The sequence below is a fragment of the Phocoena phocoena genome, chromosome 11, assembly GCF_963924675.1.
Source record: "Phocoena phocoena chromosome 11, mPhoPho1.1, whole genome shotgun sequence".
NCBI classification, from domain to species: Eukaryota; Metazoa; Chordata; class Mammalia; order Artiodactyla; family Phocoenidae; genus Phocoena; species Phocoena phocoena.
In genome coordinates, this window is record NC_089229.1 from 76,825,723 (window position 1) to 76,830,129 (window position 4,407).

General features: G+C 39.8%; 1 pseudogene; it reads right to left on the reverse strand.

Moving 5' to 3' along the window:
- Positions 1–3,697: 3,697 nt before the first annotated feature.
- LOC136131530 (cytochrome c oxidase subunit NDUFA4 pseudogene) lies at positions 3,698–3,937 on the reverse strand (annotated as a pseudogene).
- Between the last annotated feature and the right edge of the window lie 470 nt (positions 3,938–4,407).

Genomic DNA, 4,407 nt, shown 5'->3' on the forward strand with positions numbered 1-4,407 from the left:
GGAAAAAGCATAAGAGAAACAAGTTTACAGGAGGAACATCAAGAGCTTACTTTTGGCAGTAAGTTTGGCATGCCTGATAGACATCCAAGTAAAGATGCTGATAGACAGTTGCACATATGGATTCGGAGTTCAGGGGAAAGTAATGGTGTGTTTGTCAGGGTCCAAATCAAGAAACAGAAATCACACAGCAATTTGAAGAGGGGTAGTTTAATGTATAGAACTATGTTAGAATTCTCCAGAGAAACAGAACCGACAGGATGTGTGTGTGTATGTATATGTATATAGAGAGAGATTTATTTTAAGGAATTGGCTCACACAATTGTAGAGCCTTGGTGAATCCAAAATCTGCAGGGTAGGCTGGTGGGCTGGAGACCCAGGCAAAGAGTTGTAGTTCGAGTTCAAAGAGGTTTGACTGGCAGAATGCCTTCTTGCTCTATTAAGGCCTTCAACTGATAGGATACATTATGGAGGGTAATCTGCTTTACTCAAAGTCCACCAATGTAAATGTTAGTCTTATCCAAAAAACACCTTCACAGAAACATCCAGAATAACATTTGATAAATATCTGGGCTCCATGGCCCAGCCAAGTTGACACATAAAATTAACTATCACAGACTACTGTAATAAGAAATTGGAATTATGGACTATTTGCTATTAAGCAATGAAAAGAACTCTAAAGAATACAAGAATAGCATATATAGGAAGCAGCCACTAACCGTAGGGCTGAGGCAAGGCAAACCTAAAAAAGCTCCCTCCCCCTTAGGCTGAGAGTCAGACTTTTAATATTAAGAGGGCACAGCCATGGCCCACTGGATGGTAAAGAAGTTTACTGAGATGCTGCACCAGTGCCACTTGTTTGGAATCTGCTGTCAGGCACCAGGGAGACATCCATGGAGAGGTGGCATAGCCCAGAACTTGCTGGGAAACCACTGGAGAGGGTGCCAGGGAAGCCGTCCACTGGTGAATTCTATCAAAAATTTAAGGAAGAAATAATGAAAATTCTAATCAAAGTCTTCCAGAAAATGGATGAGGTATGTGTTAGTTTGCTAGAGCTGCTGTAACAAAGACTGGTTGGCTTAAACCACAGAAAGCTATTTTCTCACTATTCTGAAGGCTAGAAGTCTGAGATGAAGGTGTCAGCTGGATTTGTTTCTTCTGAGGCCTTTCCCTTGGCTTATAGATGGTCGTCTTACCTCTGTCTTTATATGGTCTTCTCTCAGTGCATGTCTGGGTCCTAATTTCTTCTTCTTACAAGGACACCAGTCATATTGGATGAGGGCCAACCCTAATGACTTCTTTTTAACTTAGCTCTTTAAATACCCTACCTCCAAATACAGTCACATTCTGAGGTACTGGGGGTTAGGACTTCAACATATGAATTCTGAGAGGACACAATTCAGCCCATAACAAGGTAATACTTCCCAACTCATCCCATGAGCCAGCATTACCCTGATACCTATATCAGACAAAGAAATTACAAGAAAAGAAAAATACAGACCAAGAACTCTCATGAATGTAGATGTAAAAATTCTTTTTTTTTTTTTTTTTTGGTAAAAATTCTTAACAAAGTGTTAGTAATTCAAATCCAGTGATAAAAATGATATGTCATGACTAATTGGGGTCTATCAAGGAGAGCAAGGTTGGTTTAGCATTCAGTCAAGGAATATAATTCACCACAGTTACAGATTAAAAAATAAAGACAATTTATATGCTCATCCCAGTATACACAAAAAATTTTTGACAAATTCTAATGTTCATTCATGGTTTAGAAAAAAAAACCCAAAAATTCAGTGGACTTCCTCACCTCAGATATACCGTGTTCATGGATCAGAAAATACTGAAAGTCATCTGCAAAAAACCTACAGCTAACATCATCCTTTATGGGGAAATGCTGAGTGCTTCCCCCATAAGATCAAGAACAAGGCATGGATATCCACTCTTAATACTTCTGTTCAACATTGTACTATAGTCTCTAGTCAGTGCAATAAGACAAGAAAAAAAAGGCGTAAAGTTTGAAAAGAAAGTAAAACTGTATTCACAGATGACATGATGGTCCATGTAGACAATCCTATGGAATTTACTAAAAAGTTACTGATGCTAATAAGTGAGCTTATCAAGGTTGCAGGATATAGAGTCAATCTACAAAAATCAGGTGTATTTCTGTATGCAATAGCACTGCAGTGCAAATCTGAAATACTTGGGGATAAGTTTGACAAAAAATGTGTAAGACTTGCTCACTGAGAACTACTGAGGGAAACTAAAGAAGTCCTAAATACATGGAGAAATATAGTGTGGTCCTAGGTCAGAAGATTCAATATTATTAAGATGTCAGTTCTCCCCAAATTGATCTATAGAGTCAATGCAATCCCATTCAAACTCCCAGCAGTCTTTTTCGTAGAACTTAACAAATTGATCCTAAAATTAATGTAGAAATGCAAAAGCCCTAGAAGAGCCTAAATAACTTGGAAAAAGATAAACAAACTTGGAGGACTTATATTACCTGATTTCAACACTTACACTAAAGCTACAGTGATTAATAAATACAGTGTGGGGAAATTGAGGTAAAGTCAGACAAATAGATCAATTGAACAGAACAAAGAGTATGGTAATAGACCCAAACATATATGGTCAATTGCTCAACAAAGTTCAAGGGTTATTAAGTGACAAAGAGGATAGTCTTTTCAGTGAATGGTCCTGGAACAATTGAATAGCTACATGTAAAAGAAATGAAGTTTGATCCACACCTCCCACCATATACCAAAATCAACTCAAAATGGATCATAGATATAAATGAAAATCCTAAAATTACAAAACTTCGAAAGAAAACACATGGTGAATGACCTTGGGTTAGGCAAAGATTTCTTAGATATGAAAAAAGATACAGTCCTTAAAAAACATTGATCGAGACTTCCCTGGCGGTCCAGTGGTAAAGAATCTGCCTTTCAATGCAGGGGACGCCGGTTCAATCCCTGGTCGGGGAACTAAGATCCCACATGCTGCAGGGCAACTAAGCCCACCTGCCACAACTACTGAGCCCGTGTGCCTCAGCTAGAGAGCCCACGTGCCACAAACTACAGAGCCCACACGCTCTGGAGCCCGCGCATCACAACTAGAGAGAGAAAACCTATAGGCCACAACTAGAGAAAAGTCTGTGCACCACAAATACAGAGAAGCCCAAGCGCCACAAGGAAAGATCCAGCATGCCACAATGAAGATCCCGTGTGCTGCAAATAAGACCCAATGCAGCCCAAAATTAAAAAATAATAATTAATAAATATTTTTAAAATTGATAAATTAGACTTAACAAAAATTAAGGGGCTTCTCTGGTGGCGCAGTGGTTGAGAGTCCGCCGGCTGATGCAGGGGACACGGGTTCGTGTCCCGGTCCAGGAATATCCCACGTGCTGCAGAGCGGCTGGGCCCGTGAGCCATGGCCGCTGAGCCTGTGCGTCCGGAGCCTGTGCTCCGCAACGGGAGAGGCCACAACAGTGAGAGGCCCGCGTACCGCAAAAAAAAAAAAGAATGTATGTATGCTTTTGTTTTTTCAAGTTTCAGACATTTATTAATCAGTGTAAATGCCAACACAATACACCGTGATTTCATGTATGTAGAGGGGAAATATTTCCTGGTTAATTAGAAAATTTTACAGACTTCTGGAACACCTTCATTCTAAGCAGCTTTATAGTCAAACATTTCATTTAGAAGTCTGGACCTTCTTTCTTCAGTTTGCTGTAATCCACATTCACTGAGTAGAACATATATTGATCACTGGGATTCAATTTCTTCTGGGTTCTGGGATATTCCTTCTGTTCCAAATGACTGAGCAATGCCAGATACAAGACATACAGTGCTGCTCCAGTACCTCCGGCTCCAATAAATACAAAGAAAGAAATCAAGCTTGTATGCTTCTTGGCCTAACCAAGGATCTAGTGGGACATATTTGTGGCAAAGGCCTTTGGCCTGAAAGGAGACGAGAACAAATCTGCCAGGCCCCAGACTAAGTAGTCTCTGCCCAAATGTACACTCTTTGTGGGACTTCTCTGGCGGTCCAGTGGTTGAGTCCGCACTTCCACTGCAGGGGGTACAGGTTCGATCCCTGGTTGGGGAAGTAAGATCCTGCAAGCTGTGGCCAAAAAATAATAATAATAACTTTGACATATACCTACCACATGATCCAGCCATTCTTTAGGTAATTAAATACTGAAGGGAAATAAAAGCATATGTATATGTCTACACAAATACTTACACATGAATGTTAATCACAGTTTTATTTGTAATAGCCAAAAACTGGATTCAACCCAATTGGCATCGACAGACAGATGAGAGGATAAATACTTTGTGATATATCCATACAATGGAATACTATTCAGCAATAAAAAAGAGTAAGCTATTAATATATGAAGCAACA